This window comes from Nicotiana attenuata, chromosome 6, assembly GCF_001879085.1.
Source record: "Nicotiana attenuata strain UT chromosome 6, NIATTr2, whole genome shotgun sequence".
In the NCBI taxonomy this organism is placed as follows: Eukaryota; Viridiplantae; Streptophyta; class Magnoliopsida; order Solanales; family Solanaceae; genus Nicotiana; species Nicotiana attenuata.
Window position 1 is genome coordinate 76004560 of NC_031994.1, and position 25711 is coordinate 76030270.

The following is a 25711-nucleotide window of genomic DNA, read 5'->3' on the forward strand; positions in this document are numbered from 1 at the left end:
AGCCCTCGGGCTCACTCTCAATCACATGGGTTACCCGCACTCACTGTGGGTGTGCAGACTCCGGAGGGGCTCCTACAGCCCAAACGCTATCATAATAAGGCCTGAAAGCCTGAACATGTCAATATGAGGCCTGAAAGCCTTCTCACAATACACTCGAGGCCTGAAAGCCTCCTCACATATCGCTCGAGGCCTGAAAGCCTCCTCACATATCACTCGAGGCCTGAAAGCCTCCTCACATATGGCCATCGGCCTCAATCAGTCCAAAAATAGTCATAGCCCCTCGGGCATCAGTAAAAACAACAACGCTCAGCTCAAATAATAGTTCAAATATCAGTTAAAAACTCAAGGTTGAGTAAAAAAATGTAGCTGAGTTCATGAAACAGTGTAATTCAAATGGACTGAGTTCAAATAATATTTCAAAAAGTGAGGAAATCAGTGATGATAGCTCACAAGGAGCTCAAACGGTCGGTAATAAGCCCAAGTATAGCAATAAGCCCAAGTCATAGTGAAAAACAACAAGTAATAGTGAGATACACGGTAAAATCAACAACCGGGACGGACCAAGTCACAATCCCTAATAGTAAATGACCCCGCGCTCGTCATTGAACGCGTGTCTCATCTCAACATAGCACCAAGTTGTGCAAATCCGGGGTCTCAAACCCTCAGGACATCATTTAAAATCATTACTCACCTCTAGACGGCCAAAAGTCTAGCTCGCTAAGCCTCTTCCCCTCGAATCGACCTCCTCGCGCGTCGAATCTGATCAAAACCACAAGGAATACATTACAATAGGCTAAGGGAACATAACCCAATCGAAAAGACTCGAAAATTATCAAAAATCACGAAGTTGGCAAAACCCGAGCCCCGGGCCCACTTCTCGAAAAATTACAAAATTCACATCACCGGATTCCTCGTCTCGCCACGAGTCTATACATATCAAATTTACCAAAATCGGAGTCCATTTGACCCTTCAAATTCCATTTTAAAATTACCAATTCTCAAGCCCTAGCTTTACCCCCTTTTGATGAATTTCAACCAATTTCCATGTTAAATTTATCATAATCTCGTGTATTTAGGCCAAGGAACTTACCTCCAATCAATCCTCCTTGAATCCCTCTTCAATTTGTCCCAAAGAGCTCTCAAAATACTCAACAATGGAGGAAAATGGACCAAGCTTCGCGGATGATATGATTTAAAAACCATTCTGTCCAGGTGCAATTTACCTTACGCGAACGCGGTCAACACCCCCGCGTTCGCGATGACCAGAAAATATTGACCAGGAATTAACCCTACGCGAACGTGGTGCCCAAGCCGCGAACGCGATGCTTCAGAAACTTTAACTACGCGAACGCGTGCCCTATGACGCGAACGCATTGAAAAATTTCACAAGGCCTTGATTCCCTTCTACGCGATGCGTTACCACCAACGCGNTCTCAAACCCTCAGGACATCATTTAAAATCATTACTCACCTCTAGCCGGCCAAAAGTCTAGCTCGCTATGCCTTTTTCTCTCAAACCGATCTCCTCGTGCGTCGAATCTGATCAAAACCACAAGGAATACGTCACAATAGGCTAATGAATCATAACCCAATTGAAAAGACTCGAAAAATATCAAAAATCACGAGGTTGGCAAAACCCGAGTCCCGGGCCCACTTCTCGAAAAATTACAAAATTTGCATCACCGGATTCCTCGTCTCGCCACGAGTTCATACATATCAAATTTACCAAAATCGGAGCTCAAATGCCCCCTCAAATCCCAAATTTTCATTTCAAAAGTCAAGCCCTAGTTCTTTCAATTTTACCCAAATTTCCATGGATTTAAAGGTTGATTCTTCAATAAAATGATGTTTCTAGGCCATAGGACTCACCTCCAATCAATTCCCGTCGAAACCCTCTTCAATTTCTACCAAAAAGCTCTCAAGGTGCTCAACAATGGAGGAAAATGGATCAAGCTTCGCGGATGAAATGATATAAAAACCCTTCTGTCCAGGTGCAATTTACCCTACGCGAACGCGGTCAACACCTCCGCGTTCGCGATGACCAGAAAATATTGACCAAAATTTAACCCTTCGCGAACGCGGCTTCCAGCACGCGAACGCGAACCTTCAGAAGCTCTAGTTACGCGAACGCGTGACCCTTGACGCGAACGCGATGAACAAGTTTCACCTGGCCTTAACTTCCTTCTACGCGATTGCGGGAACACCATCGCGATCGCGATGCTTCGCCTTTCAGAACTACGCGAACGCGGCACTCTTCCACGCGAACGCGAAGACCAAATTTCCAAGCCCTCACATTTCCTCTACGCGTTCGCGCCATCACCCACGCGAACGCGAAGGGCAAATCTCTGCAACACCAACAACTGAAAATCTGCTACTTTTAAAGTCCAAAAATGGTCCGATTTACCACCCGAAATCACCCCGAGGCCCCCGGGACCTCAACCAAAAGCACCAACACATCCTAAAACATTATTCAAACTTGTTCCAATCTTCAAAACACATCAAACAACGCTAAAACCATTAAATCACATCGGATTCAATCCTAAGTTTCTTCAGAACTTCCGAAATACGCATTTATTCAAAAACCCGATCAAAACACCTCCGAATGACCTGAAATTTTGCACACACATCCAAAATAACCTAACGGAACTACTGAAACTCTCGGAATCCCATTCCGACATCCGGATCAAAATTTCACCTACCAACCGGAATTCGCCAAAATACTAACTTCGCCAATTCAAGCCTAATTCTACACCGGACCTCCAAAATCAATTCCGATCGCACTCCTAAGTCACAAATCATCCCCCGAAGCTAATCGAATCACCGGAAATCACATCCAAGCCCTCTAACTAAATAGTCAACTTCCAGTTGACTTTTCCAAAACAAGCTTTCCTTAAAGAGACTAAGTGTCTCATTTCCATCTAAAACCAATCCAATTCGACACGATCACCTCAAATACCGATAATGAAACATGAAGAAGCATAAAAATGGGGGAAACGGGGCAGTAATATATAAGATGACGGGCCGGGTCGTCACATCCTCCCCAACTTAAACAAACTCGTCCTCGAGCGGGGCAAGAAACATATCTGAAATCTCAAATAGGTGAGGATATCTGCTCCACATCTCCTGCTCGGTCTCCCAGGTAGCCTCCTCCACGGGCCGACCTCTCCACTGCACCTTCACCGAAGCTATATCCTTTGATCTCATTTCCGAACCTGACGACCCAAAATAGCCACTGGCTCCACATCATAGGTCAAATCATCATCCAACTGAACCGTGCTGAAGTCCAAAACATGGGACGGGTCCCCAACATACTTCCGGAGCATAGACACATGAAACACCGGGTGAACCTCCGACAAGCTGGGTGGAAAACAAGCATATAGGCCACCTCTCCAATCCTCCTAAGTACTTCAAAAGGCCCAATGAACCGCGGACTCAACTTCCCTTTCTTGCCAAACCTCATAACGCCCTTCATGGGTGAAACCTTCAGCAAAACCTTCTCGCCCACCATATAAGACACATCCCGGACCTTCCGGTCCGCATAACTCTTCTGACGCGACTGAGCTGTACGAAGTCTCTCCTGGATCACTTTCACCTTCTCTAAGGCATCCTGGACCAACTCTGTCCCCAATAGTCTAGCCTCGCTGGGCTCAAACCAACCAACCGGAGGTCTACACCGTCTCCCATATAAGGCCTTATACGGCTCCATCTGAATACTAGATTGATAGCTGTTGTTGTAAGAAAACTCTGCAAGTGGCAAGAACTCAGCCCAAGAACCTCCAAAATCAATAACACAAGCACGCAACATGTCCTCCAATATCTGAATAGTGCGCTCGGACTGCCCGTCCGTCTGAGGATGAAATGCTGTGCTCAACTCCACCTGTGTACCTAACTCTCGCTGAAAAGTCCTCCAAAACTGGGAAGTGAACTGAGTACCTCTATCCGAGATAATAGAAACTGGGACCCCATGCAATCACCTAAATCGAATCAACTTCCTCGAGGTACAAGGGAGACCACTCACAAAATCCATAGTAATCCTCTCCCACTTCCACTCTGGAATATCCATCCGCTGAAGTACACCACCCGGCTTTGATGCTCATATTTCACCTGCTGATAGTTGAGACACCGAGCTACATAACCCACAATGTCTTTCTTCATTCTCCTCCACCAGTAGTGCTGCCTCAAATCCTGATACATCTTCGCGGCACCCGGATGAATGGAATACCGCGAGCTGTGGGCCTCCTCTAATATCAACTCCCGAAGCCCATCCACATTGGGCACGCAAATCCGGCCCTGCATCCTCAATACGCCATCATCATCAATAGTCACATCTCTGGCATCACCATGCTGGACCCTGTCCTTAAGGACAAGCAAATGCGGGTCATCATACTGGCGTTCTCTAATGCGGTCATACAAGGAAGACCGAGAAACCACACAAGCCAACACCCGACTAGGCTCCGAAATATCTAACCTCACCATCCGATTGGCCAAAGCCTGGACATCAACTGCAAAGGGCCTCTCCCCAACTGGAATGTACGCCAAACTACCCATACTAACCCCCTTCCGGCTCAAAGCATCGGCCACCACATTGGCCTTCCCCGGATGATACAGAATGGTAATATCATAGTCCTTGAGTAACTCAAGCCACCTCCGCTGCCTCAAATTAAGATCCTTCTGTTTGAACAAATGATGAAGGCTGCGATGATCCGTATATACCTCACAAGATACACCATATAGGTAGTGCCTCCAAATCTTCAAAGCATGAACTATAGCAGCCAACTCTAAGTCATGAACAGGGTAGTTCTTCTCATGAGGCTTCAACTGCCGAGAAGCATATGCAGTAACTCTACCCTCCTGTATCAACACACATCCGATACCAACTCTCGAAGCATCACAATACACCGTGTAAGAACCTGAAGCTGATGGCAATACCAATACTGGAGCTGTGGTCAAAGCTGTCTTGAGCTTCTGAAAGCTCTCCTCGCACTCGTCCGACCATACGAACGGGGCACCCTTCTGCGTCAACTTGGTCAAAGGCGAAGCAATAGATGAAAAGCCTTGGACGAACCGACGATAATAACCCGCCAAATCGAGGAAACTCCGAATCTCTGTGGCTGAAGACGGTCTAGGCCAACTCTGAACCGCCTCTATCTTCTTAGGATCTACCTGAATACCATCGCTGGACACCACGTGCCCCAGGAAAGCTACAGAACCAAGCCAAAACTCACACTTGGAGAACTTTGCATAAAGTTTCTCCTCTCTCAATCTCTGTAGTACCACTCTCAAATGTTGTGCGTGCTCCTCCTGGCTACGCGAGTACACAAGGATATCGTCAATAAAAACAATCAACAAACGAATCCAGATACGGTCGAAATACGCTGTTCATCAGATGCATGAACGTGGCTGGGGCATTAGTCAGCCCAAAAGACATAACTAGAAACTCATAATGCCCATATCTAGTCCTGAAGGCAGTCTTCATAATATCTGAATCCCTGATCTTTAGCTGATGATAGCCTGAACGAAGATCAATCTTGGAGAATTCTCTAGCCCCCTGGAGCTGGTCAAACAAATCATCAATACGAGGTAGTGGATACTTGTTCTTCACTGTCACTTTGTTCAGTTGCCTGTAGTCAATGCACATTCTCATTGTGCCATCTTTCTTCTTCACAAATAGGACCGGTGCACCCTACGGTGACACACTAGGACGAATAAACCCCTTATCTAGGAGCTCCTGAAGCTGATCCTTCAATTCTTTCAACTCCGCTGGTGCCATACGATACGGAGGAATAGAAATGGGCTGAGTGCCCGGCACCAGATCAATACCAAAATCAATGTCCCTGTCCGGTGGCATGCCCGGCAGGTCTGCTGGAAACACATCAGGGAAGTCCCTCACAACGGGAACAGAATCAAGACCAGGAGTCTCATCTCCGATATCTCTCACAAAAGCCAAATATGATAGACAACCTTTCCTAACCATCCGCTGGGCCTTTAGGAAAGAAATCACCCTACTGGGAACATAGTCAGTCATACCACGCCACTCAATCCTCGGAACACCCGGTATGGCCAATGTGACTGTCTTGGCATGACAGTCCAGAATAGCATGGCATGAAGATAGCCAATCCATGCCCATAATAACATTAAAATCTACCATGCTCAACAGCAACAAGTCAACTCGGGTCTCCAGATCCCCAATAGTCACCAGACAAGATCGATACACATGATCCACAATAATAGTATCACCCACCGGGGTAGATACGTGAACAGGTAAAGCAAGACACCCTCGGGTCGTACCCAGGTGATGAGCAAAATATGAAAATACATAGGAATAGGTAGAACCGGGATCAAATAGGACAGAGGCATCCCTGTGGCAGACTGAGATAATACCTGTGATAACAACATCTGATGCAATGGACCCTCTTGTCTGGGAGAGCATAGAATCGAGCCTGGCCACCGCCAGATCGGCCTCCACCCCTGGGGCGGCCCCTGGCTGTCTGGCCTCCACCCCTAGCTGACTGGGCGGGTGCTGAAGAAACAGGAGCAGAAGACGAGGGCTGATCTCTCTGCTGAGACTGACTACCACGAAGCCGAGGACACTGCCTCCATATATGCCCAAACTCTCCGCACTCATAACAACTCCCGGGTGCCGGGGAATGTGACTGAAGGGAACCCCGCGCACCGAAATGGCTAGCTGCCGCACTCGGCCTGGAAGAACCCTGGACAGATGGAGCTCGAGATGAACCCTGAGCTGGAAGAGCACAAAGAGATGGCTGGCTCTGCTGATAACCCTGATGACCTCGACCCGAGGATGACCCACGGTACTCGGGACGGGTCGACCGAGGAGGCCTGAAAGAACGACCTCTGCCCTGCTGGAACTGACCCCTAGATGGAGCACCACTGAAGCTACCAGAACCGCGAGGCCTCTTGGCCTCCCTCTCCTCTCTGTCCTGACGGCGAGCCGTCTCAATATCGCGAGCAATATCAACTGCATCCTCAAAGGAAATACCCAGAACTCTCTCTCGAGTCATCAGAACACGAAGGTGATAGTTAAGTCCATCTACAAACCTCTTGATCCTCTCTCTATCTGTCGGAACTATCCAGGAGGCATGACGAGCCAACTCAGAAAATCTCGCCTCGTACTGGGTCACAGTCATGTCTCCCTGTCGAAGCCACTCGAACTGCCTACGCAACTCCTCTCTCTGAGACTGTGGTACCCACTTGTCTAGAAAGATAGTGGAGAACTCCTGCCATGACAAAGGCGCTGCACCTGCCGGCCTACGCCGCTCATACGACTCCCACCATGTGAAGGTAGCCCCAGTGAACTGAAATGCGGTGAATGCTACTCCACTCGACTCCAGAATCCCTGCCGTCCGAAGCATACGCTGACACTTGTCAAGAAAACCTTGGGCATCCTCGCCCTGAGCACCACTGAAAACTGGAGGCTGGAGCCTACTAAACCTCTTAAGACGACGCTTCTCATCGTCTGGCATAACTGGAACTACAAAGTCCTGAACTGGTGCAACCGGCTGATCTGGAGCTGCTCCCGGTGTCTATAAACCCTGTATAACCTGCTCAGGTGTGCGAACAGCGGGGGTCTGACTACCTCCCCCGGCCTGCGAAGTAGCTGCTGCAGTAGTGGCTGAAACCACCCGGGCTAGGCTAGTGCAAACTGATAGAATCTGAGCCAAGGTCTCCTGGAGACCCGGAATCACAATGGGCACTGCCGGTGCCTGAACATGTGCTGCTGGAATGTCTGCAGCTGGGGTCTGATCCTGAGCCGGGGCAACTGGTGGAGCAACAGGTGCTGCCCTCGCGGCTCTGCCTCTACCACGAACACGACCGCGTCCACGACCTCTAGTGCCCTCAGTAGGTGGTACTGGTGGTTGTCCGTCTCGTCCTGTAATGCGGGTCCTCGCCATCTACGAGAGAATAGAACACAGAAGTTTAGTTCTCGGATCAACAAAGTCGCACGACAAGAATTTCAAGAATGTGAAGTTTTCCTAAGGGTTCTGCAGCCTCTCGAGGATAAATACAGACATCTCCGTACCGATCCGCGAGACTCTACTAAACCTGCTCATGACTCGTGATACCTAGTAACCTAGGCTCTGATACAAACTTGTCACGACCCAACTCCCAACCCGGTCGTGATGGTGCCTATCGTGAAGACAAGGCCCGCCAACAGATCAATAACACCTCTTTTTAACAGTCATATAGTATGAATGAGTCTAAATCACAGATAATGTAATCATAAGTGCGGAATAAAATAAAGTAAAACAGAGAACCATCGCAACTCAGCCCGCAATCGAGGTGTCACAAGTCACGAGCTACTACAGAGTTTGCTAAAATACTACAAGTCTGGAACTAGGAACAAAATCCGAAGACAATGTAAATACAGAAGATAAGGGAGAAAACGGGGCTGTGGACGTCGACAACTACCTCGTCACTCCGGGTCCGCCTGGTCTGGAAAGGAATGAGCGCTCAGGAACGAACTCTGCTATGCCTGTATCTGCACACACGGTGCAGGGAGTAATGTGAGTACTCCGACCTAGTGAGTAATAAAAATAAATAATGACTGAGAACATAAAATCCCATGAAGGCACAACTAATACTATCTCAAGCAGTAAAATCAGTTAAGCAGTAAAACCAGTAAAATAGCAAAAATTTCTCTTTTAAAACAGTTTGAAACAAATATTCTCAACCAGTAAGAAATGCTCAAAAACCTGCCCCTCGGGCGCAATATCAAACTCTCAGTACAGTATCAGCCCCGCGTGCTCAGTATCAATCACACAGTACAATATCAGCCCCTCGGGCTCACTCCCAAATCACATGGGTACCCGCGCTCACTGTGGGTGTGCAGACTCCGGAGGGGCTCCTACAGCTCAAGCGCTATCATAATATGGCCTGAAAGCCTGAACATGTCAATTTGAGGCCTGAAAGCCTTCTCACAATACACTCGAGGCCTGAAAGCCTCCTCACATCTCGCTCGAGGCCTGATAGCCTCCTCACATATCACTCGAGGCCTAAAAGCCTCCTCACATATCACTCGAGGCCTGAAAGCCTCCTCACATATCCTCACATATGTCCCTCGGCCTCAATCAGTCCAAAAAAAGTCATAAGCCCCTCGGGCATCAGTAAACAACAGTGCTCAGCTCAAATAATAGTTCAAGTATCAGTTAAAAACTCAAGGTTGAGTAAAAATATAGCTGAGTTCATGAAACAGTGTAATTCAAATGGACTGAGTTCAAATAATATTGCAAATAGTGAGGAAAACAGTGATGATAGCTCACAAGGAGTTCAAACAGTCGGCAATAAGCCCCAAGTATGGCAATAAGCCCTAATCATAGTGAAAACAACAAGTCATAGTGAAATACGCGGTAAAATCAACAATCGGGACGGACCAAGTCACAATCCCCAATAGTAAATGACCCCGCGCTCGTCATTGAACGCGTGTCTCATCTCAACGTAGCACCAAGTTGTGCAAGTCTTAAACCCTCAGGAAATCATTTAAAATCATTACTTACCTCTAGCCGGCCAAAAGTCTAGCTCGCTACGCCTTTTTCTCTCAAACCGACCTCCTCTTGCGTCGAATCCGATCAAAACCACAAGGAATACGTCACAATAGGCTAATGAATCATAACCCAATCGAAAAGACTCGAAAAATATCAAAAATCACGAGGTTGGCAAAACTCGAGCCCCGGGCCCACTTCTCGAAAAATTACAAAATTTGCATCACCGGATTCCTCGTCTCGCCACGAGTTCATACATATCAAATTTACCAAAATCGGAGCTCAAATGCCCCCTCAAATCCCAAATTTTTATTTCAAAAGTCAAGCCCTAGTTCTTCCAATTTTACCCAAATTTCCATGGATTTAAAGGTTGATTCTTCAATAAAATGATGTTTCTAGGCCATAGAACTCATCTCCAATCAATTCCCGTCGAAACCCTCTTCAATTTCTACCAAAAAGCTCTCAAGGTACTCAACTATGAAGGAAAATGGACCAAGCTTCGCGTATGAAATGATATAAAAACCCTTCTGTCCAGGCGCAATTTACTCTACGCGAACGCGGTCAACACCCCCGCGTTCGCGATGACCAGAAAATATTGACCAAAATTTAACCCTTCGCGAACGCGGCTTCCAGCATGCGAACGCGAACCTTCAGAAGCTCTAATTACGCGAACGCGTGACCCTTGACGCGAACGCGATGAACAAGTTTCACCTGGCCTTAACTTCCTTCTACGCGATTGCGGGAACACCATCGCGATCGCAATGCTTCGCCTTTCAGAACTACGCGAACGCGACACTCTTCCACGCGAACGCGAAGACCAAATTTCCAAGCCCTCACATTTCCTCTACGCGTTCGCGCCATCACCCACGCGAACGCGAAGGGCAAATCTCTGCAACACCAACAACTGAAAATCTGCTACTTTTAAAGTCCAAAAATGGTCCGATTTACCACCCGAAATTACCCCGAGGCCCACGGGACCTCAACCAAAAGCACCAACACATCCTAAAATATTATTCAAACTTGTTCCAATCTTCAAAACACATCAAACAATGCTAAAACCATTAAATCACATCGCATTCAAGCCTAAGTTTCTTCAAAACTTCCAAAATACGCATTTGATCAAAAATCCGACCAAAACACCTCCGAATGACCTGAAATTTTGCACACACATCCAAAATCACCTAACGGAACTACTGAAACTCTCGGAATCCCATTCCGACCTCCGGATCAAAATCTTACCTACCAACCGGAATTCGCCAAAATACTAACTTCGCCAATTCAAGCCTAATTCTACACCGGGCCTCCAAAATCAATTCCGATCGCACTCCTAAGTCACAAATCATCCCCCGAAGCTAATCAAATCACCAAAAATTACATCCGAGCCCTCTAACTAAATAGTCAACTTTCGGTTGACTTTTCCAAAACAAGCTTTCCTTAAAGAGACTAAGTGTCTCATTTCCATCTAAAACCAATCCAATTCGACACGATCACCTCAAATACCGATAATGAAACATGAAGAAGCATAAAATGGGGGAAAACGGGGCAGTAATACATGAGACGACGGGCCGGGTCGTCACATTTGTGTTTGACTAGCCAATTTGAAAAATACTTTCAAGCATCAATTAGTATTTTGGGGAGAAGCTACCTTTTCAGTGTCTCAAAAATAGCTTCTGCTTCTATTCAAAAATACTTTTTTTGTCCTTTTAAAAGCTTGGCAAACACTTTTTACAAAAAAAAAAAAAAAACTTGGCCAAACAAGCTATTAATTAAGGGCATGAAAGATAATATGCTAGTTGTATAACAGAACATTTTATTTTGTAAATGTTCTATAAGTTCTTGGCTATTTCTTTAATCAAAGAAAAAAGTTTGCCAACATAAAGCGAAACAACAAAAACATTTGTAGAACGAAAGAAAATTAGTTAGTTACTTAAAGGGGGAATATTCCTTCAAGCAAAATTTGTACTAATAAGTACCTGTATTAGCCTAACCTGTTGCGGAAGCCAAATGTATATAGTGTGAATAAATCACAATTACTATACCAAAATTATGACAGCCACTAAATAATAAATAAGACAATAAGACAACAATAAAAGGAACACCAGAATTTACGAGGCTCCACCCATATTACCCACTTTCCAGCTCCTAGAAGGGCACTAGACAGGGTATTCATTGTACCACTGATCCCCTTTTATTAATTTAATTCATTAGTTTAGTAGTGCATTAACATTCAGTGTTGGCAGACCACTTAACTTGAACAATTCTTAAGTTCCAATCCCCAAATTAACCTTGACAACCCTTATTAGTATTCTTGGAACTCTAGGTATTCACAAATTAAGGCACACACTCATTCTATAAAAAACCATAAACAATCAGAACAAAGGTGTCAAATTCAACACTGAACCTAGAACCTATATTCGATTTCAGTGCTTTTACTACAATCAGAAGAAAGCAAACACGTGAATCAAAATCAACTATATAACTGACTAGTAGCACACACCAACATGAACGAACAATTAATAGTTTTTTTTTTAAAATAACAATCTAATTTCAATTTTAACTAAATTGTTTCAAAGAAGAAAAATAGAAGAAGAAGAAAAAGAAAGAAAACCGAAATATGCAAAAAAACTTACCTATCAATCTCGAACTCGAGACTGTCCCTCTGATTTCATCTCCAAATAACGTCACTCGCTTGTTCTTTGTCAAGAACAAACGAACAACGTTATTTTGAGACCAAATTGACTCTATCTCTCAGACTATTGCCGGGAAAAATCCTCGCATGAGCAAATCCGTCTTGGCTTTCCCGAGTTTGAACCCTAGATATGAAATTCGAGCACTCGTGGTGATATTCGGGGGAAGCTGGTAAGGGATTTGGGAAGAGAAAGGTGAAGGGATTCTAGGGCGTTCAGACGGGGGTGAACAGAGCCGGCGCCGCCACCAGAGAAACTGTGGCGGCGCTAGGGTTTAGGTCTTCGAACGGGTATTTGAGACATTGGGCTGGGATTCGAGACAAATGGACTGTGGATTTGGGATGAAGAGGTCCGGGCGAACCTATGGTGTAAGTATGGAGTGGTTTGGGCCACCGGAACCGCCGTGAGGCGATTTACGGTGGCGGAGCGAGGTGGCGTTACTCTAGGGTCTGAAGGAGATGAGAGATGGGGGGGGGGTGTGAAATGAAATGGGGTAAGGGGTTTGGGGGGGGGTTGTGGTAGTAGTTAAATTAAGGAATTGGATTAGAGCCGTTGGATGAAAGAGATCCAACGGCTGTGATCAATTCTCCTAGTGAAACGGGGTCGTTTGGTTATAGGAGATGCTGGATCGGTTCGGGATGTTGGGTGGACGGGTCGGGTTGGGTATTGGGCGAGGGATTTGTGACCGTTTGATGAAATTGATTCAATGGTCCTGATCCAATCTCATCCAAACGACGTTGTTTGGTCTTGTCTTGGGGCGGACCGGGTTGGGGCGTGGAATTGGGCCGGGTAAGGGGTAGTTCTGATGGGTTTCGTTTCGGCTAGGGTTTTTTGGCCCAAATTTCCCTTCTTTTATTAACTCTTTTTCCTCTATTTTCTTCCTAAATTATTTTTTTAAAATTAAAACCTAAAATCCTAAAATTATAAAACCAGATTGACTTAAAAATACTAATTAGCTCTAAATAATAATTATCACAAGTTATTAAATACTAAAAAAAAGGAAAATCATACAATTTTGAAATTTTAATATAAAAATGCAAAATACGTTATTTTTGTGATTTTTTTTCATTTTTTGTGAAATACGTAATTTACTACTTAACTCAAGAATTGTAAAACTGAATCCTAAATGCAATTGCAACGTATTTTTGTATTTTTTATTCATTTAACAAATAAATATGCACACACAAATGCAAACAATAGCTGAAAAATATCATGAAAATTAACAAAATTGCACATAAGGAAAAATTATTTTATTTTGAATTTTTGGGAGTGATTCGTGTGAGGAAAAAATCACGTGCTCACAGCTGCCCCTCTTTATCAGGAAACACGAAGAGTTTTCGTGCAAAGATAAAGTGAGCAGATACGAGCGATTTTGTCCGCTTGAATACTCCGTGTGAAGCATTTTTTGAAAGATTTGACCGAACCTCTGCTTCAAAGGTTTCCTACATATCCTTGGCTAAAAGGATCAGGTCAATGTATTTCGGGAAATTTCGGTAGCTGGGACTACCATGAAGCTGTGATTTACTGTTACTGCTATTGCTGCTGCTGCTAACTGCTTACTGACCTCCTTATTACACCGTGCTAAAAGAAAAATAAAGAAGCTAGGCTAAGCTGTAGTCTATGAATTACAAAGATTCATTTTCAAACTTGTTCTTGCGACAGTTGTTGCCTCATGGACTTGTATTTCCTCCGAAATTCCTCTATTGCTGTCTTGCATCAAATTCTTGAGATGCTCCCCCCCTCGTCAGGTGGGTACCTGATTGTTGATCTTGAACTGCTTCTTCTCTTCCTATGATACTTGAATTGTTTTCTTCTGACCATTGTTGCCTTCCCTTGGTTTTCCAGGTGGGCACTTCACTTCTCGTCTTGAATTGTATTCCCTTTGTTCTCCAGGTGGGTGCCTGACTTCTTGACTTGAATTGTTCTTCCTTATTTTCCAGGTGGACGCCTGACTTCCACAAACTTCAACTATTTTTCCTTGTTCTCCAGGTGGACGCCTGACTTCAAAATCTACAACTATTGTTCCTTGTTCTCCAGGTGGATGCCTGACTTCAAAATCTACAATTATTGTTCCTTGTTCTCCAGGTGGGCGCCTGACTTCAACAAAACAAAACAAAAAGGAAATTTTCTGCCCCAGTTTGATAGCTGAGTGCATATGTGAGTGTTATCCGAATTTTGTTACTAAATATGAGTAAGAACTTGAACTTACAAAATTTGAACTTTACTCCCTTGTTCTCCAGGTGGGCGCCTGATTACTGAACTTAAAATGTATTCCCTCGTTCTCCAGGTGGGTGCCTGATTTTCAAAAACTTGAATTGCATTCCCTTGTTCTCCCAGGTAGGCGCCTGATTACCAAAACATGAATTGTATTCCCTTGTTCTCCAGGTGGGTGTCTGATTACTGAATTTAAAATGTGTTCCCTCGTTCTCCAGGTGGGCGCCTGACTGCTAAAACTTGAAATGTATTCCCTTGTTCTCCAGGTGGGCGCCTGACTGCTAAAACTTGAAATGTATTCCCTTGTTCTCCAGGTGGGCGCCTGACTGCTAAAACTTGAAATGTATTCCCTTGTTATCCAGGTGGGCGCCTGATTGCTAAAACTTGAAATGTATTCCCTTGTTCTCCAGGTAGACGCCTGACTTCAACAAAATATAGACAAAACAAAGAAAATTTTCTGCCCCAATTTGGTGGCTAGGCCCAGATGTGAGTGTAAAACTAAATATCTTTAACAATTTAAAAGCTAGATCCCATTATCCAGGAGGGCCCTGAAAACTTCTCCTTAAAACCTATCTCAAACATGCAAAACTCTTGACTTATATTCATTTAGGGGTACAACTTACGCTAGATCTTGACTGTATTTAACTAAGTCTCATTTTCCAGGAGGGTCCTGAGGATGTATGCGATCAAACCTGTTTGGTACTTGCTCTCTCTTCGCGGAAAATTTCCTCCGCTATCAACAACACTTCCTGCCCCTGTTTCAAACACACAGAAAAATCTGGTCAGTTTAGGGTGTGGTGATTGGTGGTGATACTCCTGTTGGGGATGGTTTTCCCCTCTCTTCTTTCCATACTCGGTTTCATTCGACTGCTTTTGAACTTGGTCGAGAATTTCCGACCCTCTGATTATTCCTTATCCACAAACTTCCCAATTGTTGCTTGCCACTTCTAGTCTTCTTATCTGATCCCATACCTTTCACGGAATCTTAAACCGTTCCATTATCCGGATTTCCAATGACGCCTTTTACGTCCCATCATATTGTCGTCAGCCTGTCCTAGCCACACTTTGCTTTACACCATACTGAAAACTGGTAGTAAGCTTTGAAATTCCTTCTTATTTGTTAGAATCAAATTATCATTGAAAAAGCCTTAGCCGAAAGAAAAGAAATGCGTTGATTTCAAAAGATAAAAATAAAAGAGAAGATCTTCCTTTTAGAAGATCGTTTGAGAAAAGAAAGGACTTATCTGACTGGGATGACCGATCCCAATGATCATGTTGTGCATTTCGGATTAATCAACCCAGTCTATTCAATTCAATCGATTTCCAATTGTCTCGCTCCGTGCCTCAAGATTTTCACAATCCAGTTCTTTGCTGAATCACCATCTTTGTTCAGCTTGATGCCTCGATGGATCTCTGCCGCCAGCCTTATCTCATTTGCTCCTTTCTTTATTGCTTGCCGCCTTATGGTGCCCGGGAAGGTTTTCACTAATAAGACTCTCTCATTTTTGGATTTCTCTCATCTTTCATCGCCTTACAGTGCCCTTGTGGGTTTTCACTAATAAGACTCTCTCATTTTTTCCTTTCCTTGCTTAAACCGGAGTGTCGCCCCTGGTATGAATCATCTTTACTTGCTTGACTTGGCATCTCTCGAAGACTGATCGGGAGGTCTTTCTTTGGACATTAATATGGATTCTATGGATAAGGTTGGAAAGAGAAGGGTATCAAAAAGTTCAAACCAAATTCAACGGGTTAGAATTACAACTTTTGGAACCAAACTTCTTATTACAAACACAACTTCTGCCCTAGTTTCTTGCTTGGGGATCTTTTGATTTTTGTTTCCCTATGACCGAGCCGTGAAGCTGCCTACGTATCCTTAAAAGGAATCAGGTCAAACGTAGTTCACCCGATTTTCCTTGTTGTTACAATTTTTCTTTTCACTTATATATATATATATTTTTTTTTTTCTTTTCTATTTTTTTTGTTGATTCCAAAAGAGGGGTATGAAATAAAATGAATAAGGTTCAAAGGGGGGAATCAAAGGGTAAAGTGTTTGGATAGCAGAACAAATCGCCTTCGTCATTTCAGTCTTCGAAATAATGCAAATACAAACAATTACAATGAACCAAAGAAAATCATACATAGTATCTTTTGACTGCATCCGAGTTAATGGCCATGTCTACACATTTGCCTTCGATGTCTGTTAGATACAAAGCACCATTGGACAACACTCTTGTTACGATGAACGGTCCTTGCCAATTCGGGGCGAACTTGCCTTTTGCTTCTGCCTGATTTGGAAGGATACGTTTCAACACTTGTTGACCCACTTCAAACTTCCGGGGACGTACCCTTTTGTTGTGCGCTCTTGCCATTCTCTTTTGATATAACTGACCATGACACACCGCTGCCAATCTTTTCTCATCAATCAAACTCAACTACTCCAACCGGGTTTTGACCCACTCATCATCATCAATCTCGGCTTCTGCGACAATCTGAAGGGACGGGATTTCAACTTCCGCAGGTATCACTGCTTCAGTGCCATACACCAACAAATAAGGAGTTGCACCTACTGAAGTACGAGCAGTAATGCGATAGCCCAACAGTGCAAATGGTAATTTTTCATGCCATTGCCTGGAACCTTCTATCATTTTCCTCAGTATTTTCTTTATGTTCTTGTGGGCCACCTCGACTGCTCCATTCGCCTTGGGATGATATGGGGTAGAATTGCGATGTGTAATCTTAAACTGTTGACATACTTCCTTCATCAAATTGCTGTTAGGATTAGCACCGTTATCCGTGATGATTACCTTTGGGATTCCAAATCGACAGATGATGTTGGAGTGAACGAAATCAACCTTTGCTTTCTTGGTTACAGACTTGAAAGTTTAGCCTCAACCCACTTGGTGAAATAATCAATGGTCACCAGAATGAACCTGTGCCCGTTGGATGCTGCTGGTTCAATTGGTCCAATGACATCCATGCCCCAAGCAACGAAAGGCCATGGTGCCAACATCGTGTGCAATTCCGATGGCGGAGAATGAATCAAATCGCCGTGTACTTGGCATTGATGACACTTGCGCACAAAACTGATACAATCGCGCTCCATGGTGAGCCAATAATATCCTGCTCGAAGAATTTTCTTTGCCAGAACATATCCACTCATATGTGGTCCGCAAACTCCTGAATGTACTTCGGACATGACAGCCGTGGCCTTTCTAGCATCTATGCATCTCAACAACCCAAGGTCTAGTGTTCTTTTATACAAAACCCCTCCACTGAAGAAAAATCCACTCGCCAACCGTCGAATTGTTCTCTTCTGATCCCCCGTGGCTTGCACCGGGTATATCCTCATTCTGCTGTACTCCTTGATATCATGAAACCATGGTTCGCCATCAAGTTCTTCCTCTATCATGTTACAGTAAGCATGCTGATCGCGGACTTGAATATGCAAAGGATCGACATAAGCTTTGTCCGGATGATGTAGCATTGATGCCAAGGTCGCTAAAGCATCGGCAACCTCATTATGGACCCTTAGGATATGCCTGAACTCCACCGAACGAAACCGTTGACAAAGATCATGCAAACATTGTCAGTAAGGTATGAGTTTCAAATCCCGTGTTTCCCATTCTCCTTGAATTTGATGTACCAGGAGGTCCGAGTCCCCCAAGACCAAAACTTCCTGGACATCCATGTCTGCAACTAGCCTTAAACCCAAGATGCACGCCTTGTACTCAGCCATGTTGTTGGTACAATAGAAACGAAGCTAAGCCGTAACGGGATAGTGATGTCCTGTTTCAGAAATAAGTACAACCCCTATCCCAACTCCTTTAATGTTCGCAGCTCCATCGAAGAAAAGTTTCCTACCTGGTTTCTCGGTCAGTTCCAGTTCATCCATATGCATCACTTCTTCATCAAGAAAATAAGTCCTCAATGGCTCGTATTCTTCATCGACCGGGTTTTCGGCCAAATGATCGGCCAATGCTTGTGCTTTCATCGCAGTCCTCGTCACATAGACGATGTCAAACTCCGTGAGTAAAATCTGCCACTTTGCGAGTCTCCCTGTGGGCATAGGCTTTTGAAAGATATACTTCAATGGATCCAACCGTGAGATAAGGTAAGTAGTATATGACGACAGATAATGCTTCAACTTTTGCGCTACCCAAGTTAGGGCGCAACACGTCCTCTCTAGATGAGTGTACTTAACCTCATAGACCATGAACTTCTTGCTAAGGTAGTAGATGGCCTGTTCCTTCCTGCCAGTGATGTCATGCTGCCCCAGTACACAGCCAAACGAATTTTCCAGGACTGTTAAGTTAAGAATCAAAGGTCTCCCTGGTTCTGGCGGGACCAACATAGGCGGATTCGACAAGTATCCTTTTATCTTGCCAAATGCTTCTTGACACTCATCAGTCCACCTGACCGCGGCATCCTTCTTCAGGAACTTGAAAATGGGCTCACAAATTGTCGTGAGCTGAGCAATAAACCTGCTGATGTAGTTCAATCTCCCTAATAGACTCATCACCTCAGTCTTGTTCCTTGGAGGCGGCAATTCTTGGATGGCTTTGATTTTTGAAGGGTCCAACTCAATGCCTCGCCGACTGACTATGAATCCCAACAACTTTTCGGATGGAACCCCAAACGCGCACTTGGCAGGGTTAAGCTTAAGGTTGTACCCGCGAAGCCTTTGAAAGAACTTCCTCAAATCTCCAACGTGGTCGGCCTGCTGCTTTCACTTTATGATTACATCATCCACGTACACCTCGATTTTCTTGTGTATCATGTCATGAAACACAGTAGTCATTTCTCTCATGTATGTTGCCCCAGCGTTCTTCAAACCAAACGGCATTACCCGGTAACAATAAGTTCCCCACGGCATGATGAATGCCGTCTTCTCTGCATCTTCTTCATCCATCAAAATCTGGTGATATCCAGCATAGCAATCCACGAAAGACCCGATTTCTCGCTTGGCACAATTATCGATAAATGTGGATATTGGGTAATGGGATGTTATCCTTTGGGCTTGCTTTGTTAAGATTGCGGTAATCAACGCACACCCTGATTTTTCCATCTTTCTTTGGTACCGGTACAACATTAGCCAACCATTCAGGATATCGAGTGACTCGAATAACCTTTGCATCTAGCTGCTTGGTTATTTCTTCCTTAATCTTCACACTCATGTCAGTTTAGAATTTTCTCAATATTTGCTTGACAGGAGGGAATGTCGGATCAGTGGGTAATTTGTGAACCACTAAATCAGTGCTTAAGCTCGGCATGTCGTCATATGACCATGCAAAAATATCTTTGTATTCAATGAGTGTTTTGATTAATTCTTCCCGAGTCTTGGGTTCGAGATGGACGCTTATTTTAGTCTCTCTGATATTATCCGTGTCCCATAAATTGATGACTTCTGTATCATTCAAATTGGGTGTAGGTTTTTCCTCAAAGTGACATAATTCTTTACTAATCTCCTCAAAATCCTCATCTTCGTCAAATTCTGACTCGTAATCACACTCTACCTCTTGAACTATATCTCAGATTGATTTCTTAGACTGGGCTGAGGATTCCTTATGCATGCCACATCATTAGAACCAGCGTAAAAGGAACTGTACGAAAAAGAGAAGAAGAAAACAAAAAGTAAAATTTATCAGGAATGAAGAAAAGGAAGAAATTGTATTTCATTAAAAATGAAAGATAACAAGGTTTGCACACTTAAAAACAAACTGAAAATAAAATTTTGATTACAACCCTGGAATAATCCATACAAACTTAAAGGAAAATCAAAGCAGACTACCAAGACTCCTTCCGAGTAGGGAGAGGAGTGGCCTTCCAATTATTAATCTTCGCCTTTGGCCCGACAAACTGTATTTCTGCATCGCTAGGACCCTCGCCGAATTCTACCATGTTCACCCCGCTGAACAACCGCTCAAACCTTTCTATCAACTCCTTTTCCCGATTAACCTCAGCACTGGGAATTGTCGCTACTGATCATTTTCTGGTGCCAGACTTGACAAATGACCTGGAGAGGCGTGGGACCAGCTTTGGAAGGACCCATGCTCTCTGTTTTAGCTTCTTGGCTCTTCTTGTGTCTGCGGCTGTGGGTTGGAATCCCAGACCAAAGGTTCCCACATTTTCAGGGAGAGCCACTAGTTGTATGATGCCTTGCAAGGCTGATCCTAGACCCTTTCCCGGTACAAAACCATTCTTCAACATTTCATATGCTACCATGACTGATGCAGCAGTCATCTTCACTTTCGGGACACCCTTCCCTTTTGGAACTTTCTCCACTGACATTGCGTCAGAAACTTGGTAGACCCATGGTCCTTTGCCATCTTCTATCTCGATAAATGGCACAATGGTGTTGCTGTGTGCGCACAAATTATCTTCTCCATGCACCACTATCCCCTCTCTGTCCCACTCGAATTTGACTATCTGATGTAGAGTTGATGGTACTGCCTTAGCGGCGTGGATCCATGGTCGACCTAATAATAGATTGTATGACACAGCTATGTCCAGCACTTGGAATTGCATCGTGAACTCCACCGGTCCTATTGTCAGCTCCAATATTATATCCCCGACCGAGTCTTGGCCTCCGCCGTCAAATCCCCGCACACAAATGTTGTTCTTATGGATCCTCTCATTTTCTACTTTCAGCTTGCTTAGAGTAGAGAGAGGACAGATGTTTGCACTTGAACCGTTGTCAATCAATACTCGTGTGACCACAGAATCCTCACACTTCACTACAAGATAAATGGCCATGTTGTGTTCCGTGCCCTCTACGGGCAATTCATCGTCAGAGAAAGTGACCCTGTCACCTCAAAGATTTTGCTGGCTATTTTCTCCAAGTGATTCATAGTGATTCTATCGGGAACATGTGCCTCATTTAAAATTTTCATTAATGCTTGGCAATGCTCATTCGAATGGATCAATAATGAAAGTAATGAAATCTGAGCCAGTGTTTTCTTCAACCGCTCTATAATGGAATAGTCCTGCATTTTCATCTTTTTCAAGAACTCTTCCACATCCTCTTCAGTCACGAGTTTCTTTATTGAAGCTAGATTATCCTTAGCTTTCCTCAATTCAGCGGGAGCAAAACATCTTCCCGACCGAGTTAACCCTTGAGCTTCGCAGGCCTCCTCCTTGACCTCCCTTCCTTTATAAATCACCGCCAACCATCCGTAGTTCCATGGAACAGCCTTGCTGCTGATTATTGGTAACTGGGTTACCGGCTTGATAATAACCTGATCCGCACGGGCTCCCTCCACAACTATGATGGGTTTGCTGGTTGCTCCTGGCACAATCACCCTCACTCTTTCTTGTTTCGTTGTGATCTTATTTGTAGATCCCTGATCCAGTGCTACAGATGGCTCAACACTCTTTTCAATCAACTCGAGTGCTGACCAGTCCCTTGTCGGCTGTTCAATTGTCTTTATCTCACTGGACCGAATTGTCATCACGATCTGTGATGGTTTCTGCGACTCTCCCCCTTTGTGCACAATTTCGATCATGTTCGCCCCGGGTGAGTTGGCATTGGGTTCCTGTTGATGTTGGGTGCCTCAGGAGCTTGAACTTCAATTATATTAGTATCGATGAGCTCCTGTATCGTATTTTTCAAGTGCCAACAATTCTCTGTTTCATGGACCGGAGCACCTGAGCAGTACTCACAACTGACAGAGTAATCAAGATTTTTTGGAGGTAGATTTGGCAGTTTAGATTGTATTGACCTCAGCATGTTAAGTTGTTTGAGTCTATGGAACAGACTGACATATGACTCCCCCAATGGAGTAAATGTTTTCTTCTTCTGTGCCCTTTCACTCCTGAATGTTGGACTGGGGATCGGAAACTTTGACCGGGAGGGTTTCTATTTTGTGGAGCGGGAGCGCGCCATTGGGCGTGGGCCGGAGGTTGGTTGTATGTTTGTGCGTGGTGGACGGAAAAATGAGGTTTGGGAGGTGGATAATAGTGTTGTGGTGGGTTGTATGGAGTGTGGGGGTAAGTTTGAGAGTGGGGTTGAGGTTGGTTATAATAAGATGCTGGGCCCCTAGGCCAAGTTCTTGACTCAATTGTTGCAACGTCCTCCTTCGTTTTCCTTCCCAATATACCCCCAGTGCCATTTTGGATGGCTTGGGTGGTCGCCTTGATTGCTGAATAACTCATGATTTTGTTGGATTTAAGTCCTTCCTCTACCATGTTCCCCATTTTTACCACTTCGTTAAAGGACTTCCCTACCGCCGACACCAAGTGACCGAAATACATGGGCTCTAAGGCTTGCAAGAAGAAATCAACCATTTCATTCTCCTTCATTGGCGGGTCAACCCTTGCAGCTTGTTCTCTCTAGCGGAAACCGTATTCTCTGAAACTTTCCCCGAGCTTTTTCTCGATTTTTGTCAATGACAGACGATCTGGGCAATTTCAAGATTATACTGAAAATGGCAAGCAAATGCTGATCATCCCAAGTGTACCACCTTCCGTGGTCTTGACGGGTGTACCATTCCAGTGCCGAACTGCTCAGACTCTGACTGAAGTAGGCCATTAATAATTCATCTCTTCCCCCTGCTCCTCTCATCTTACTGCAAAAACCTCTCAAGTGGGCCACTGGATCCCCGTGCCCGTTGTACAAATCAAATTTGGGCATTTTGAACTCTGCTGGCAACTGTACATTCGGAAATAAACATAGGTCTTTATAAGCCACGCTCACCTGACCTCCTAACCCCCGCATGTCCCGGAAAGATTGTTCTATGCTTTTCATTTTTCTGAACATCTCCTCCTGTTCAGGATTTCTGGCTGGTTTTTCTGCCCTTACCGGGAGGTCAGAATGTGGATCATAAGGGTAAGTTTCGGGAGCTTTGAAGGTGGGCTCCGATGGGTAGTATTGATTGTCCTGAGCCTGGAACATGGGCTCGCTAGAGGAGTTGTTGAGTGCAGCTGGTGGGGATGCCACCAAGATAGGGGTGACCGGCGGGGGAGGGTATGGAACTGGTTTTGGAGCTTGTGGCATATGAGAAGTAGTGCCATGGTAGTGTTGGTAAATAGGAAAGCCTGGATTGCTAGAGGGATGATCCTGAGATTGAGCTGGTGGTGGGGTAAAAGCAGGGTTAGCGGAATAAGCTGGAGGTGGCTGTCCTTTGGTCCAGGCCTGATACATTTCGGCCATTTGTTGCTTTAATTTGTACATTTCCTCTTTCATTGTGTTGATATCCAACTCTTCCACCTCGACGCTTGTGTCTACGTCCGGGACAGACATGATTTCTTCTATTTCCCCTTTTGATCTGGTTTGGTAATGGTAGTGTGCCAGTATGCTTAGGTGAACTAACTGCTTGAGTTCTGGGATATCAACAACAAACTCGTTAGTGATTAGAGCTTAACAGATAGGTAATCACATATTGGCATGGATGCACCTAAACAATTAACCATTTCTACCATGTATTCACTGGATTGCTTGTATCATTTCGGTTGTTCCTGTTTATGATTTCTCTCCCGCTTTTTCTTTTTTTTTTAATTATTTTTTTTTATTTTGGTGGTGGTCGAATCCTATGGAGATTGCCTACGTATCATGACCCCACATAAATCAAACCGGGCGTAGTTCTGGTCGGCAAATAGTAAACACTTTTCCTCCCGGGAATTCAAAATTTTATAGAAAGCAAATTCTTTTATTACAACTGACTCAAAAAATTCAACAAAACTCAAAACTGATAGACTTTGATAAAAATAAACAAACCAACGTATTACAAGACATCATAGACTTGAAAACCAATTGACAAGCAAAAATATAGACTTGAACAGAATCAAGAATACATTAAAGCTCCTGGTGCCCGCGAGACATCATTCGGTCTTGCCGCGGGCCTAAATGCAAGATCCCCTTGTAACCTCTCCAAATCCCTCATAGTTTGGCGGACGAAAGTCATTACTGTAGCGAAAAGGCAGTACGAGACATGTCCTCGCATGCTCGGCACTTTATGGTAATGTAATGCGCGATGGTCCCGATCCTTTCTCTAATCCTGCCCTTTTCCTGAAGCAACCGTCCTATCTGCTGATTCTGGGCTTCCAACACTTGAGAGTCATGAAGGAGTTGATTTTGAAATTGATGCATTTCTTCTTCCATCTGAGTCATCAGGTCATAGCAGTGATCCCTATCTGCTTTGAAATCTCTAGCTTGTCTGATCAGTTCATCCTCGAGAGTGACTATTTTTCCTCTTAGGATGGTGACGATCCCTTCGTAGTCCTTCTTTGTCTGTTGCATAAGCTGGGCCCGCTTTTCCGCACCCTTTGTCCATCTTGCCCGGATTCATGTCAAGCTAGCTTCAGATTTTTCCGAGTCCTCTTGACATTCGATGGCTTTCCTTTTCAGTTTGTTTATGAGTTTTTGGTCAGCCCGGCTCCTTTCTGGTTTTCTCGCAGCTATTTTCATTTTTCGGATCTGAGCCTTAAGGGCCTCATTTTCTTGGGTCAGTTTCTTCTTTTCTCCCTCGTCCGCAGCGGCTTGAACACCCTTTTCAAATTGAATTTCCATGGCTTGCCTCTCCAATTGGCATAATTTGGCCCTGTACTCGTTTTCCTTAGTCAACCAGTTCCATTGCTCTTGCGACGCTTCGACGAATTCCTGGAGATGGGGCCTCTTGGCTGGCCTCTCAAACTCAATTTCTCTCCTATACCAAGTAAGGTATCCCGGCGACACTTCACCTTTGGACCGATCTCGTACATAAGTATTTGCTGTTAAGTATTGACATTCGTTCCAAATTTTGCGAACTGCTGCTTCATGAAATTGACCGTTAGGCTCGACTACTTGGCCACTGAGATCTTCATTCTTCGGACTATTTGGCATCTCCCCAACTGCCTCAAAACTCGATATGGGGCATAGGGCTGAATACTCATGAGTCCCATCAATAGGAAATGAGGTCTGGTGGCTGGCATATATACGATTTCATCCACAGATAACCATCCAAATGTCCACTCTATCTGGCACGCAGTGACGGAACGAAGGCGTGCTACCCACTCTGCGACCCCCTCTGGTAAGCTGATCCCATCAACCCTCGTAGAAAATTCCTCTATGCATGTCTTCTTTGACGACCCATAACTCATAAATCGAGGACGATGGCATAAGTGTTCGATCATCCACATCTGCAGCAGCACATTACAACCCTCAAAAAAGGTCCCCTCCGACTTTGCAGACAGTAAGAGCGCGGGAGATTTCAGCTACTATCATGGGTGCGAGGGTGCTGTTGGCCTGAGTAAGCAAAGTATTAACAACCCCAACTACTCGTATGTCAATATTCCCGTCTTTTCTAGGGAACACCAAAATTCCCAGAAAGGCCACCAT